Source organism: Bos taurus, chromosome 10 (assembly GCF_002263795.3).
Source record: "Bos taurus isolate L1 Dominette 01449 registration number 42190680 breed Hereford chromosome 10, ARS-UCD2.0, whole genome shotgun sequence".
Lineage (NCBI taxonomy): Eukaryota > Metazoa > Chordata > Mammalia > Artiodactyla > Bovidae > Bos > Bos taurus.
In genome coordinates this window covers 30,768,168-30,784,061 of record NC_037337.1, presented here as the reverse complement: position 1 = coordinate 30,784,061, position 15,894 = coordinate 30,768,168, and the positions used below count along the sequence as shown (strand labels likewise).

Sequence of the window (15,894 nt, the reverse complement as noted above, 5' to 3'; positions counted from 1 at the left end):
CAGAGGGAAGAGAGTCATCTAAGTCTGCTGCTTACGTGTTTCCTTTGGTAGAAAATGTGTTTTATTTATACGTAATATTATTTGTAAAAAATTAGAAATACTGTGTTATAAATTGAAAGCTTGCTTTCAAAGATACAGGAAAACAAGAAAAATGCGCATGGAGTTAAGTAAGACGAGACCTAATTAGCATTCTTATAGAATGAGCTGTAGATTTACGGAGACTTACAAAAGGGAAAAATACCAGAGCACCAGACTAGCACATCAATCATTTGAAATTGTCTGACAGTCCTGAAGAGGATATCCTGGCTGCAGAAAGCACAGAGCTGTCTTAAGGATAGGGGCCCAGGTCAGAACTTAATAAGAACAAAAGATGAGCAATTTTGAGAGGAACCAGCTGGCTTAAGGTGATCCAAAGTGCACAGATGTTAAAGGCTTACTGTTCCAACAATACTATTACCGACACAAGAAAAACAGAATAACCATTTAAAAAAAATAACAAAACTTGATTTACCATGTTGAGCCTTGGGACCTAACAATATATGTATTTCTGTTCTGCCATACTAACTTTCTTTTTTTTTAATTTTTATTTTCAGTACATTAAATTTACTCATAAGAACATTCTAAAAATGTACAATTTTCCCTTTTTAATAGCATATAATAAAACATAAAAAAAGCCCCAAACAGAATACCTGATGTTTACAATTCACAATCGAATTAGGAGAATATTAAATATTTACAAAACTATATATCTTTTAAAAAATATTTATAAAGTTACATGCAATTTTGTAGAATTGATATAAAAGAATGGTTCAAAAATGGGAGAATTTTCCTTCATTCCTAAAAAGAAAACATATCCAATAGAAGATTCTTGAGTACCATATCTACTTTAATGTTATTTTATTTTGTGCCTTCTGGTTGATGACTGTGAGAAAGGACAGAATTTATTATAAAGCTTGAAAAAATGTAGCTGATCTTTCTTATATATATATATATATATAAATCATAGCTGATCTTTCTTAGAAACACATGTGTATATATATATAAAATCCTGTTGATGTGATATCTTAAGTAGGTTTTTTAAATGGTCTAAGCACAATAACTAAGAATCTATAATTTCCTTTATGCTTGCATCAAAATCCCTCAAACTCTTAACACAGGTGGTTTTGTGGCAAGTAGAGAGATGTTAGAGCGCACATCAATTATGAACTTTTTGATGTGGTTATCGAATGTAAAAGGGAGTAATCTAAAGCATAAAATCTAAGCGGTTGGAGTCATGGGAATAATCAGGAACTGAAAACAAAGTGGTTTGGAAAATGTTCATTTTGCTAGTGCAGAGTATGTTGCAGTTAAAGTCATAAAAGTTATTTTTACATTCTTTAAGACTGTGATCATTATCTTCTATCAATAACATTGAATATTTTCTGAGTGTAAGAAATGTTACTGATAATTACATGGAAGCATTACGTACCCTAGAAAAGAGTCACTATGTACTACCTTTTAAAAATATTTAAAATGAATCATTCACCATATGTAGTAGAATCAACTATCTCAAAGATACCCGACTTTATTTAGCAAGGAGTATCAAGTACTTGGGGGCTTCCCAGGTGGCTCAGTGGTAAAGAATCTGCCTGCCAAGCAGGAGACTTGAGTGTAATCCCTGAGTCAGGAAGATCCCCTGGAGAAGGAAATGGCAACCCGTTCCAGGATTCTTGCCTGGGAAATCCCATGGACAGAGGAGCCTAACAAGCTACAGTCCATGGGGTTGCAGTCATGACTTAGCAACTAAATAGCAGCAGCTACAGCGTAAAGTACACAATAATAAAAAGCTTTTACGCCTGTCTCTGTGGCATTACTGAGTACATGGGTTGGCCATGTGAAAATTCCTCGTTGCATGTGCCATACACTACAGGAGACTTCCTCATTTGCTCTTACATGAAGATGTGAAAATAATAATATTAAAAGTGTTCCTCTGTGACTAGTTGTCTCTATTTTCAATTCTAGGACAGAGTAACTGCATAAATAAGCAGAATTTCAAATTTGATTATCAAAATCTGTAAGTATATCACGTTCATTTTGTTATTTGTATTCAGAGAATGGGAAAGAAAGGCTATCTAATTTCACTGCAGCTTGCTTCCTTTTTTAAAAAGAAAGCATCAAAATAGTTTCATGGAGATGAGCTTCGAAGCACGGCTTAAACATACTCTTTTTTTCTTTCTTCTCAGGTTAGTGTCACTTCAAAAATAAAAATAAGCACTCTTATTGGGACTTTAGGAATAATGCTGGGTATAAACAGGCTTAGAATATACTTAACTGTAGTAATCCTTCCCGACACACATAGAGATGAATTGATAACTGGATTTGGCATTTCAAATATTTTTTACCCAAGGCAAGGGCTTTAAGGTGTTTTCTTGGTATTAGAGAGTTTAGAGATGAAAAAGGTGCCATTTATTATTTTCTCTTTCTGTCAGCTTAGGACTTCTGTTTGCAATCATGTTTATAATACTAGGCATAACTGTTCTTAAATGTCTTACCTGTTGAAGAATGTTCCATTCAATGTGTATCCAAGACTGAATAGTAGTCTGATAAAATCAGCTAAGGTAATTTATTGGAAGAGAACTTGAACTTGGGATCATAAGTGAGTTCTAATCAGGAATCTGCAACATAGTTTGTGTTGATCTCTTCCTCTCAGTTCCCTACTTTCTCACATAAAATGCAAGAGGTAGATTGCAAGTTTCCTCAGTGTGAAATTAATTCCATTAATTAGGCATCAAATAAACAAGTCATTTAATCATGTTAACCACATCAGCTGGTTAGTTCAGTCAAAATATTTAAACAATTTACAATAAGACTATGAACAATCAGAAAACTTCATTGTTATAGCTTGAGAACTATCTGCTTTCTTAGTATTGGTACTACCTTGCCAATTAATAGCAATTTAAAAGATCTTTCTGTCAAAAATGGTAATAGTATACCATTTTCCTTCAGTATTATCTAAAAGAATATAATCACAGCTTACCTATTGTTGGGGCCATAGACTATAAATGTAAAAGTGATTAACTTTCACAATCCTACTTTCTCGTGGGATTCAAAGAAGAAAATATCTGTCCTCCTTAAAAAAAAAAAAAAAAAAGCGTGGTTACATATATTCCTATTCCTCCAAAAAGCAGAATATCCAAATGGAAAGGGTCTTTAAACCCTTTTATTAACTTGATAACCCACTTATTTGAAAAATTTTCTCTTCACCAAAACTGATAGGATACTTTACTATGTCAATAGATGATTTCTGATTGCAGACATAACCTCACAGTATTCTTATAATGAAAAAAAGCACAGAATTTCAAGTCAGGAGATTTGGATGCAAGAATCTATTCTATCACCCATCATATACATATGATTACAGTAATTCAGCATCTTTGAACTTCAGTTTCTTTATTTTTAACAAGGAAGCAGTAATACTTGTCTCTGGAGCTGTTGTCTGGATGCAATGAAATAATGAGTGTGAATCATAAAGGCTAGTATGCATTGTTAACATTAACTCTTTAAAAATATTCAAAATAATTAATATTTCATAAATCATGTTATTTCATTTGCCTACATACAGATAACATCATACATTTACGGTAGTATTATTAAAATTCAAATATTAAAAGGGAAGTAAAGAAAGGAAATGGAGCAGACATTTCTTGAGCACTCTGCCACAGCGTCAGGAAGTCAGATGATAGCTTTATTTCTAACTCCTACATAAAGTACTTTCTAACTTCTGTGTTAGAAACAGGGCCTTGCATGTTGTCAACTCCACAAGAGAAGTGAGCCAAAAATCTTTCTGGGTGCTATAAATTGTGGAATAAAGAATAGCTGCTCAAATATGGAGAAATTCCAGGGTTTTTCCCCTCCACTCTTTCACTCCATTTCTCCAAATTTTATTTTCTTAATATAAACCATTCATAAGTATATAGCCTACAAGTCTAACGGATGTGGCTGCACACCAAGCTGTGAACTAATTTCCTTATCAGAAGGCTGCTATTCAAGTTGGAATCCAGGTGGATTTTTAACTGAAATGGCATGAGAAAAAAAAATGAAAAAAGCAAAACCTTCTTCATTATGAATGTGAGATAATTACTTTTCAAAAATTGCAGCCCTAATCCAAGAAGGGGCCACAAGGTTTAATTGTGGGTGTGCTATTTACAGATTAATTAGGACATTTAACTTCACTTTTTATACCACAGAATTAATCCCATAAAAATTAGTGATCTCGAAGGAGTCAGTTGTCAACTCTGACAGGATCTCTTTGCCATAATCTATTAAAATGCTGCTTTTATCTTGTCTTGCCTGTGTCATATTTTATGGATTTTTTCATAAACACTGCCTATACTTCATAAATGTCTCAATTTTCTAGTCTATTAACATTACTTCAAAAGCAATTGATAAAAGAGTAGGGCATGCATGAAATAATACACCAATAATGTGAAGTGCTGGAGGCAAGAACAGTGGGTAGGATCTGCACAGCTTGTGAGCTGAAACAATGAAAGGATATTTTATCTACTACAATAAAGAAACAAATGATCATTTTTGATAGTAGAAAAAAGATTGCTAGTAATTGGGCGGATGAAAAATGGGTTACACAGAAAATACAGCATATTTTGAAAATGAAACTGAAGTGAGAAAACAAACATCTCCAAGTATATGTTTACATTATGGGAAACACTTTCTCTTTGGTTACTAAAGATTTGCATTCAGCTTGATTTAGCTTAGACATGATATTCTTATTCTATTTATAAACTATTTCCTTTGTATGCATATATTTAACATATTAACATATATTGTATTTATTAACTAAATGTTGAAATTGCCTTTTAAATTTTTATGACTATTATTTTGGTTTTTGAAATCATTTAATTTTTCTTTTGAATGTATAGATGATTTATCTATAGCATCCTCTTTATATTTTTAAAGCGCTAATATATGACCTTATGGCAGAAAGTGAAGAACTAAAGAGCCTCTTGATGGAAGTGATAGAGGAGGATGAAAAACTTGGCTTAACACTTAACATGCAGAAAACTAAGATCATGGCATCTGGTCCCATCACTTCATGGCAAACAGATGAGGAAACAGTGGCAGACTTTATTTTCATGGGCTTCAAAAATTACTGCAGATGATGACTCCAGCCAAGAAATTAAAAGACGCTTGCTCCTTGGATGAAAAGCTATGACCAACCTGGACAGCATGTTAAAAAGCAGAGACATTACTTTGCCAACAAAAGTCCATCTAGTCAAAACAATGGTGTTCCAATAGTCATATATGGATGTGGACTATAAAGAAAGCTGAGCACAAAGAATTGATACTTTTGAACTGTGATGATGGAGAAGGCTCTTGAGGGTCCCTTGGACTGCAAGGAGATCCAACCAGTCAATCCTGAAGGAAATCAGTCCTAAATATTCATTGGAAGGACTGATGTTGAAGCTGAAACTCCAATACTTTGGCCACCTGATGTGAAGAACTGACTCACTGGAAAAGACCCTTATACTGGGAAAGATTGAAGGCAGGAGGAGAAGGGGACAACAGAGGATGAGATGGCTGGATAGCATCACCAACTCGATGGAGTTTGAGCAAGCTCTGGGGATTGGTGATGGGCAGGCAAGCCTGGCGTGCTTCCATGGGGTCACAAAGGGTCAGACATGACTGAGCAACTGTACTGTACTGTAATATATGACCTAGATTGACATAATGAAATGAGTATCTTACCTGAATTTGTGCCACAAATTTAATTCACAGTTATATAATCAGACTTTTAAAAATGTAGTCAGTTTTTAATCAATCAAATAAATATATTTAAATCAATGAAATAGAAGAGAAAGAGGAGAAGGACCATTAAGTAGATGCAGAATTCCTGATTTTCCTTTCATTTTATTCTTTGTATTTTACCACCTGATTTAGTTCAATGAAACCATACACTGTTCTGAACTTTCATTCTTAAGATATCATGGCTTATAAAAAGTAGTGACCCTAGGTCCTAATATGCTGAGATAGTCCCATTGTTTACCTGTAGTTATCAATAATTCTTCTCACTCTCAAAAAATGTTTGGCTTGAGTGACACAGTATATCGTGACCTATTGAACCATTTGGTCAAATAAATATTGGAAGGGATTTTTTAGTAATACATTTAATTTTAAATTTCCTTAAACCTAAAGGTACTATCTGAAAAAATTAGTGTGACTTAGTGTTAAATTCATAAAAGTCCTTGGTTCTTGACTCATACTCTTTTTTTGACTTGGAAACAAGACCATTTTGTTGTTGCTCAGGTAAGAAATAGGCTTGACTAACTCCATTGTGATCACTCAATTCTAACACTTGGAAAGTAGATGATTTTTCTCAGGCTGAGCGACAGTGATAGAATAGGTTGTTGCATTGTCCTAGGGGTACTCTATGAAGCAGGCAATGTCCTATAGTTGTATAAAGTACAGGGTCCAGTGTAATGATACTGTAAGTTCCTGTGACCTTACAGGGTACAGGAAATCATGATCAAGGAGATTTTGTAGTCCTCTAATGTTGCAAAGAATATCTGAGAACCCTGATCCTCAGTACTAATATTAAGAAACTGTCACCAGAATTATGTGAGTCATATCCAAACTTATCATGTAGGATAAAAGACAATAAGCAACATAACAGTTTTTTAACCTGATCTAATTTACACCTACCTCTTATACTTATTTCTTTTTCAATCTTTCCCATCATAGGAAACTTCATAACTATTCACCCAGTTGCTCAAGCCCAAAACCTTGGGGTTGTTCACGTTTCCTCTTTTGTCCACTGTTTGTACCAACAAATTCTACCCCTTCTAATCCTACACTCTTTCCAGTTAGAGTCTATTTTTCTTCCTCACCCTCAGAAGCCTAGCCCAAGCTACGTTCATCCTTCTCTATGGTTTTACAGCAGCTGTGTTACCTGATTTTCCCCACTTCTCCTCCCGCTTTTCCCCCCGCAATTCATTTTGCACGCAGTACTCAAGGTGACCTTTCTTTAAAAGAAAATTTCAACCTATTTATTTATCTAAAAAAAATTTTTTTGTAGTTGCTTTACAATGATAGAGTGACTTTTTAAGAAGGTAAACGCAAAGATAAACAAGTGAGATTTCATCAGACTAAAAAGCTACTACACAGCATAGCAAACAGTCATCCTAATGAAAAGGCAAACTTTGGAATAGCATAAAATATTTGCAAACCATAGTCAAACTCATAGAAGCAGAAAGGAGAATGTTGGTTGCCAGAGGCTGGGGGGAAGAATAAATGGGTTGTTGCTAATCAACAGATGCAGACTTCTGGTTTTACCAGGTAAATAACTTCTATAGGTCTCCTGTACAATGTTGTGCCTATAGAAAACATTGTACACTTAGACATATATTAAGAGGGTAGATCGCATGTTACATGGTCTTACCATAATACTGTAAAAAATTTTAATGTAAATCTGATTGCATAATTCAGTAGTTTCCATTAATGTTGAGGATAAAACCCAAGCTCTTCACTGTGGTTTGTGAACACTACATGATAGAACCTGTCTTCCTCATCTCCTGTCATTTTCTCCTTTTTCCCCATTCTCTAGCCACATTATCTTTTATTTAAGTCCATCCAGCAAACCTTGATATTGCCTCTGCATGTCTGGTTCCTTGGTCATCAGATGATCTTTCATGAGGCCTTTCCTGACTATCTTATTGAGTACAATTTCAACTCACCCCTCACTACTTATGTATACAGAAATGACTTATAAATTTATCTCCTTTAGTTTAGATCATTCCTTAGAACTTCAGACTTTTTAACTGAAGCATAGTTGGTTTGCAATGTTGTGTTAATTTCTACTGTACAGCAAAGTGACTCAGATACATGCACATATATATGTGTATATTCTTCTTCATATTCTTTCCCATTATCTTTTATTACAGGACATTGAATATAGTTTCCTGTGCTATACAGTAGAACCTTGTTGTTTATCCATCCTATATATAATAGTTTGCCTCTGCATGCCTGCTAAGTTGCTTCAGTCATATCCAATACTCTGCAACTCTATGGACTGTAGTTCACCAGGCTCCTTTGTCCATGGGATTCTCCAGACAAGAATACTGGAGAGGGTTGCCATGGCCTCCTCCAGGGGATCTTCCCAACCTAAGGATCCAACCCCCATCTCTTGCATTGCAGGCAAATTTTTTACCGCTGAGCCACCAGGTAAGCCCTAGTTTGCCTCTGCTAATCCCAAGCTCCCAATCTTTCTCTCCTTCATTCCCCTCCCCCTTGGCAATCACAAGTCTATTCTCTGTATCTGTGAGTCTGTTTTTATTCCATAGATATATTAATTTGTGTCCTATTTTACATTCCACATGTAAGTGATATCATATTGTATTTGTCTTTCTCTTGCTTACTTACTTCACTTAGTATTATAATTTCTAGGGTCATCCATGTTGCTGGAAATGGCATTATTTTATTCTTTTAAATTACTGAGTAATATTCCATGATATATATGTACCACATCTTCTTTATCCATTCATCTGTTGATCTGTTTAGGCCATTTCCATTCTTGGCTATTGTAACTAGTGCTACTGTGAACAGAGGGGTTCATGTATCTTTTCAATTATAGTTTCATTTGGGTATATGGCTAGGAGTAGGATTGCTGGATCATATGGAGAGTTCCAGACTTTTATACCTGTCGTGTTGTCATCTCTTCCCAAATATGTCAAGAGAAATTAAACTTAGCAAGCCCAAACAACCACTTATGATTTTTCCCTTAAACCTTGGCCTCTCCCACTGTCCCTAAGTCACAGAAACACTTGGTAACATCCTTCAAATCTCCCTTTTGCTTACCCTCATTTTTCATATCCAAATGTAAGGGATATCATTTGATCTTCCTAAATATCTCTGCAATCCATTCATGTCTTGTCATCTCTTCCCCGGGTCATAGTACAAGCTCCCATCATCACTCACACAGATTATGCTAGTAGCTACCTCATTGATCATGGTATCAACTCTAGCTCTCCAGCTAGAATGATATTTTCTTAAAAGTGCATATTTGATAGTGCTGACTCCTTTACCCCTTCTCCATCACTATTTTTTCCAATTCAACCACACTGTCAGCTCCCACTCATTCATTCAACTACATTCTAGGAACTGAATATGCAGTCCTGGCTTTATAGATTTATATTTTAGTAGAGAAGCAGACATTAAATACACAAATAGAATAATTTCAGATTCTACTAAGTACTGTAAAGAAAATAAATTATGAGACAGAGATAGATAATACTTAGGAGAGGTATCACTTTTGGGTTAGAGTCAGTAATGTCTTTTCCCCAAGGAAGGAGGAGACTAGAACAAGTAGGCTCTAAAATTAGAAGGTGGAAGTTAACAAATGGAATGTTTAAAATAAAGATTTGGGAAATAATTTGGTTATTGGTGATAACAAAGTTGGTCAGTGGTTCTCGTGTTTTTTGGACTGGACACAGTAAATAATATGATTTTCAAAACAACTTAGAATGCCCATACGTATATTATATGTATCTGAAAGAAATGTTCATGAAACAATGTTTACCTTACTTAATAAGCTGATATTTTAAAACTTAATCTGTGTTGAACTTATAAGAAAAAAAGCTGATTATAACTCAAATAAAAGATTATTGTTTTGGTTACTAATGGACCCAAACTTGCAGTTTGAAAACGCAGTCCTAATGACCCCAAAATCATGGCCTCTGGTATGACATGATCCTTATGGCACTATGGCATATAGTGCCATAGATTTTTTTATGGCACATTATGGCAAATAGATAGGGGAAAAATGGAAACAGTGGCATATTTTATTTTCTTGGGCTCCAAAATCTCTACAGATGGTGACTGCAGCCATGAAATTAAAGACATTTTCTCCTTAGGAGGAAAGCTATGACAAACCTAGACTGTGTATTAAAAAGCAGAGATATCCTTTGATGACAAAGATTCATATAGTCAAAGCTATGGTTTTTCCAGTAGTTGTGAACAGATATGAGAGTTGGACCATAAAGAAAGCTGAGCACTGAAGAATTGATGGTTTCAGATTGTGGTGCTAGAGAAGACTTTTGAGAGTCCCTTGGACTGCATGGAGATCAAACCAGTCAATCCTAAAGGAAATCAACCCTGAATATTCATGGGAAGGACTGATGCTGAAGCTGAAGCTCCAGTACTTTGGCCACCTGATGCAAAAACCTGACTCATTGGAAAAGCCCCAGATATTGGAAAAGATTGAGGTCAAAAGGAGAAGGGGGCAGGAGAGGATGAAATGTTTAGATAGCATCACTAACTCAATGGACGTGAATTTGAGCTAAACTCACTAAATTCCAGAAGATAGTGAAGGACAGGGGAACCCGGTGTGCTGCAGTCCATGGGGTTGCAAAGAGTCAGACTTGGCTTAGCAATTGAACAGCAACAACAAAAATGACCCTGAGAATAGGTAGTTAAGATAGAGTGAGGCCAAAGGCTGTTGAAAACGTAGGATTCAGACTTCTGAGAGTCCACAGGGTCAGAAGGATTATCTGTCTCAGCATGGAAACTGCCAAGGATGACAGGGGTCATGGCACAGTGGAAGACAGTGAAATAGATGCTAACCTAGCCCATGAAGGAGTTTGGTGCCAAGGTGCTTGATGATATAAAATAAGGGAAGTGGTTATACAGGCTGGTGGTGGTTTGTGCTTCTAAGAGGCCATAGGTTTTAAGAAACTGAAGAGGATAGACCAGCTGAAGTCCTAGAATGTGGGGTGGAAAAAGGAAAAAGCTTCATTTTGAAAGTCTCAGGGGAAGACATGGACTTAAAATATAGCCTGGTTTCACTGTAAGTAATAAGGTGAAGAGAAATTTCAAAGAAGGGATTATGGATATGGGGGTTTTACGGCTGTAAGATTTTAGGAGCCTTTTATAGAGCTCAGGAAAAGACTTCTGGAGGTCAGAGATGGATAGGAGATGAGGTCAAATGAAAATGACCTTTTAGGCTTGGAGTGAAATGAACATGGATCTGAGTAGTCTTGATGATAAATGTGAGAGGTGGGTGGTCAGTCAATATGACCTCCCTGACCAGACTTTTATGGCACCTTGTACTCCCCCTTTAATCTGTTTATCTATGTTTTGCAATTGCAGTTTTATACCTATCTGTGGGATTGTTGAATCAAACTGGACTCCTTTACTAGATTAAGCACTACACGAAAGGGACTATTCCTGCTTTTATTCACTGTTGTCTCTCAGGCACAGTGTATGACACATAGTAGGTGCTCAGCAATGATACATTGAATGATTTAATGAAATCAGAGCTAGAAATTGTTAACGAACAAACAAGCATTGTGGGTGGGAGCAAAGCAATATAAAGGGAGCTAGAGAGAACCAGCGGGAGATAATGTTGAATTTGCAAGGAAGACAATTTGCTGCAGTTAGTGAGACCTCTGTTGAAAATCTACAGCTCAATTCTCATGGACACGACCTACCTGATCTTAAGAGGAAAATACTGTGAACCTAGCATCTGAAAGCACACAACTATTAAAGACTGTATTAATTACCAATAACCACCAGAGGGGTTATTAGATGGAAATCTGGGGGAGAGGGCAGAAATCTGGAGACAACTTCAAAGATAACTCCTGCAAGGACCCAATCCTAAGGAAATAAGAATTTTTACAGTTCTATAAGTGCCTGATAAAGCAGGGTGAATCTAATAGAGAAGAGGTGCTTTTGGCATGGGATAGAGTGGGGTAAGGGGCTTCCAAGGTGGCTCAGTGAGTAAAGAATCCGCCTGCAATGGGGGAGATACAGGAGACAATGGGTTCAGTTCCTGGATTGGGAAGATACCCTGGAGAAGGGCATGGGAACCCACTCCAGTATTCTTGCCTGGATAATCCCATGGACTAAGGAGCCTGGCTGGCTATAGTCCATAGGATCACAAAGAGTCAGACATGACTGAAGCGACTGAGCACACACATACAGCACAGAGTGGGGCAAAGAGAATGAAAGGAGAGAATTGAAAGTAGCATTGAAACATTCTGAAGCAGGGAGGCAGGGGACGGTAGTGAAGTAGATTCGGAAACGGAGGCACTTTGGGAAGTATGGCCATGCCCAAAACAGCTATTTGGGAAAGAGGGAGTTAGTCAAAGTTGGAGCAAATGACTTAGCTACCTATCATTTGGGGCTCTCTCCTACCTGAGTAGGACTTGGAGTCCAGAGGTTGAAATGCCAAAGGTTTGTGGGAACTGTATTCTTCCCTTAGGCTTCCAAATGTCATCCAAGACAAATATCATAAGGCAGTAATACATAGCTAGGTCATCTTTGACAAAAGTCATAGCAAAGTTGAAGAATCACCTCTAGGGAAGATTTCATTCTGTTTCCACTTTAATTTTGTACTGGTCAGGAACACCATTACATTCCTTTCACACCCACCACCCCCTACCCGCCCCCGTGCATTTACAATGCATACTCTTCATTTTTCTTGTTAAGACCTGCGTGTGAGAAGTGATTTTTTTTCCTTACTGGATCATCATTCAATAGCAGAGTAGGACATCTCTGAGCCATCGCTGAGTTTCATCTTTCTGTCACAAAGGAATTCAGTGATTCACCTCTTGTAACTGAATTAACTCCTTCAGGCCAAGAGGCCACTGGGCAGCCTTTTAGAGGAAGCAATTTACTAAATGTTGACTTTGTGACCAGAACGGCTTAACACACATAAAAGAGAGACCAAGAATTCCATTTCTCCTCTTCAGAGTGTTGGAAATGATTAGGATTAATTATGTGTTTTTGTGTGGAAGTGATGATATGAATTTCAATGGCATATAGAAAAAATGGTTAAGCTTATTTTTTAAGGGAAACAGTTCCAGTTTAGGTCCATTATAGCTATACAATATCATTAGAGATATGAGAAGGAGATAACTAAATTATTCATATTATAATTTTATTTGTATTCTATTCTTTATTTTTCCTGTAAAATGTCCCTATTTGTTATTAAAACTAGCATGTTTTGTAAAGAGATTTATGTTAATTACACAGAAAGATGCCTTAGTCAAATTAGCAAATTCTGTAGTGAATTTCAAGATCTTTTAATGTGTGGTCTCTATGGTGTAGAATATTTCTTGCTAATGGTTCATGCCATCTATATATCTAGTGATCTTTGAACCCCATGTTCATTATTATGGTTATAGCTGTACCCAAATGGCAACATATTATTAAAATATGAAGCTCTGATGGAAGAAACTAGATATAATTATGCTTGTAAGGAAAACAAACCTTCTAGGAGTTTTCAGAAGACAAAATAATACCTTTAAAACATTATACTCAAAGTAAACACATTATGACAGATGACAAATGCCAGGTTTCAAACAAAGAAGGAGAAACTGAACACAGTATCAAAGGCCATCTCAAAAAATTTGCTCACTTCAAAAAACTGTATTTCTTAAATAGGAGGCTTCCCAGAATTTTCTTTTGATGGATTTGAAATGTTTTATTATACAAATGAATAAATATAAAGTCATTGTTATTTCAGCAAAATCTGAATAGTGTCACTCCTAGCTTTGTGCTATTAATTTTTGGCCCTTCAGATCTGTTTCTGTGTCATGAAGACTAGGAGCCTGAAAAAAATAATGAAAACTAGTTCCTATCACCAGCTGAATCAGTTCTATTATCACATTAGTGCTAACAGTTCAGGGAGAAAAACAGGCATCCAATACTCTCGTATCAGTCTGCAAAAGATCTTGTCTCACAACAGAGACCCAGACATGGAGGACTGGCTGGACTTAAGCTAAATGTCCTGTAGACTGAACAGGAGTTGGTGATTCATCTATTAAATTTCTCTAGAAGGGGATATATTCATTCTTGGTTAGGACCAGGTAGACTTTATATTTGTAGTATGTTTTTTAATGTAATAATGTCGTAATAACACTGCCAGATGTTTAGAAAGTGTGTTTACTTTGGATGCAACTATAAGGAAATGTATTTTTAGCACAATAACCTGTTAACCTAAATATATTTTTATCAAAATAATTATTTATTTATGAAAATGTGTTTGGGGATTGCATGAACATTTGAACACTTGTACTTTTAACACTAGTACTCCTTTTAGGGCTTAGTTCTAAAAGCTTTCTGAGAAAGGGAAAAAGTGCTTATGTGAGGAGGCATGTGAGCTGCTAATGAATCAAGTATTAGGGGAAAGGAGTGGCAATCACTGAAGCCAGAAAAAAAGGGTGAGAAAAGAGAACTGAGCAAAATTATAAGAAAGGCAAAAGTGGGATATGAAATCAGAAATAGAGTGAAAACTATCTCAGAAGCAAAGAAAAAATAAGACCCGGGGGGAAAATGTGTATATCACAAGAAGTTACCAATCTGACAACGTGATTCCCATTAATCTCTGCCCAAGCACCTTTCTTCATATCTGTCTGGTGAGCTATCTGCCTTAAGCCCTAAGGTATCACAGCATCTTTTGTAGCTGAGATGCTTGAAGTAAATCCTGGAAAATTAAGAGTTGATAAGAAAACTTATGTCACTTATCCTCCATGAAGTCATAAGAATATCTTATAAAAACAAGCAAAAAATATGAATGAAGAGCTAAAAATTAACAATTACAGGATTTATATGTAAAACAATTTATGAGTGGGGTATTGTGGAGTTTTATCATAACATAAAAATCTCTAGGCTGAATTATGTTGGAATATTGTGTTTCCCTTGCTGTTGTTTACCTGGATTGCTAAACCAGTGTTAAACATATTCCCTATTCATTGTTGGTTGTCAGGTCATCAGCATATAGGTTTTCATTTTAAATTACTATAAAACTGTAAAGACAAAAGAAAATGTCAGTGAGGTGATTTTCTGTAATGCTCCCGATTTCACTTCTTTGAGAAATAAGTTAATTTTCTGCTAATGGTTTCGGGGCCCAGGTAAGCAACTTCCCCTATTGCCTGTAAGTAACTTACATAATGGACATTATTTCTTTTAGACAAATTTGACTTCTGTTGGGAACTTTTAATGTTAACTATGTGAGAATGTAGTGTTTATTTCTTTAGCTTCTCAAATCCATTGTAATTACTTGGTTGGGATTATACATGCTACTTAAAAAAAATTCCATGTATCACATAAAACAAAAGTATAAAACACCTCAACCCTCTAGTAACAAACGCTGTGGCATGCACAAAGGGCAGATGCATTAGGTGGCAGAGGGAGGGACGGAAGTGGATAATTATTTGTAGCAATGCTTTTACTGTTGTTCGAATGAGACAGACTAACAGTGGCAGCAGTCATTTTGCTGAATCAAAGTCCATGTTAGTCACATTATACACTGCCACAAAAGGTTGTTAAGGCTGGTATTAGCATGTACCACTGAGGACACTGGAAGGACTCGATCTGTCACACTAAATCGCCTTCTTGCCCTCAACCATTGAAGTCTCCAGCTCCTCTGACATGTTCTTTCATTAATGGCCTGGCCTTGACAACTGATCCTAATTGCCTCTGAACCGCACTTCATGTATTATTGGTGTCTGCCTGCCCTGGTTCATGTCAACAAGCCGCCGCATGCACAGGGTGTGCCCAGTGCCTTTGCTGAAGCCACGCTCACGCTGTCTATTCCTCTGAGGGCTCTGGGTCTCACTGGGAGTAAAGCAGAAAGCTAAAGGTCTTCCTATCTCTTCTTAGTAATACTTTAATGTCATTTTGTGCTATGAAACTTCTGTAAGGACCCACTAAAACATTAAGCCAGTAATGCAACATTTTATTAAAGCACAGATGTGAATACTGACTTAAATGTACCCTTATTTCAGTAACTAGTAAAATGTGTGTTTACTGTAAATTCCCTTTTCTACTTTAAATAGTATGGTTTACCTTCTTTTTTCCTTGATTATGCATAGCAATTTCAATTTGATATATGATAATGGA

The 15,894-nt window shown here is 36.2% G+C and overlaps 1 long non-coding RNA gene across 1 annotated transcript; it reads left to right on the top strand.

Moving 5' to 3' along the window:
- Nucleotides 1-1,802: 1,802 nt before the first annotated feature.
- On the top strand, nucleotides 1,803-9,665 carry LOC132346359 (uncharacterized). Its single transcript, XR_009496177.1, has 2 exons — nucleotides 1,803-2,053; nucleotides 4,954-9,665. It is a non-coding gene; the product is annotated as an uncharacterized lncRNA (long non-coding RNA).
- The last annotated feature ends 6,229 nt before the right edge of the window (nucleotides 9,666-15,894 follow it).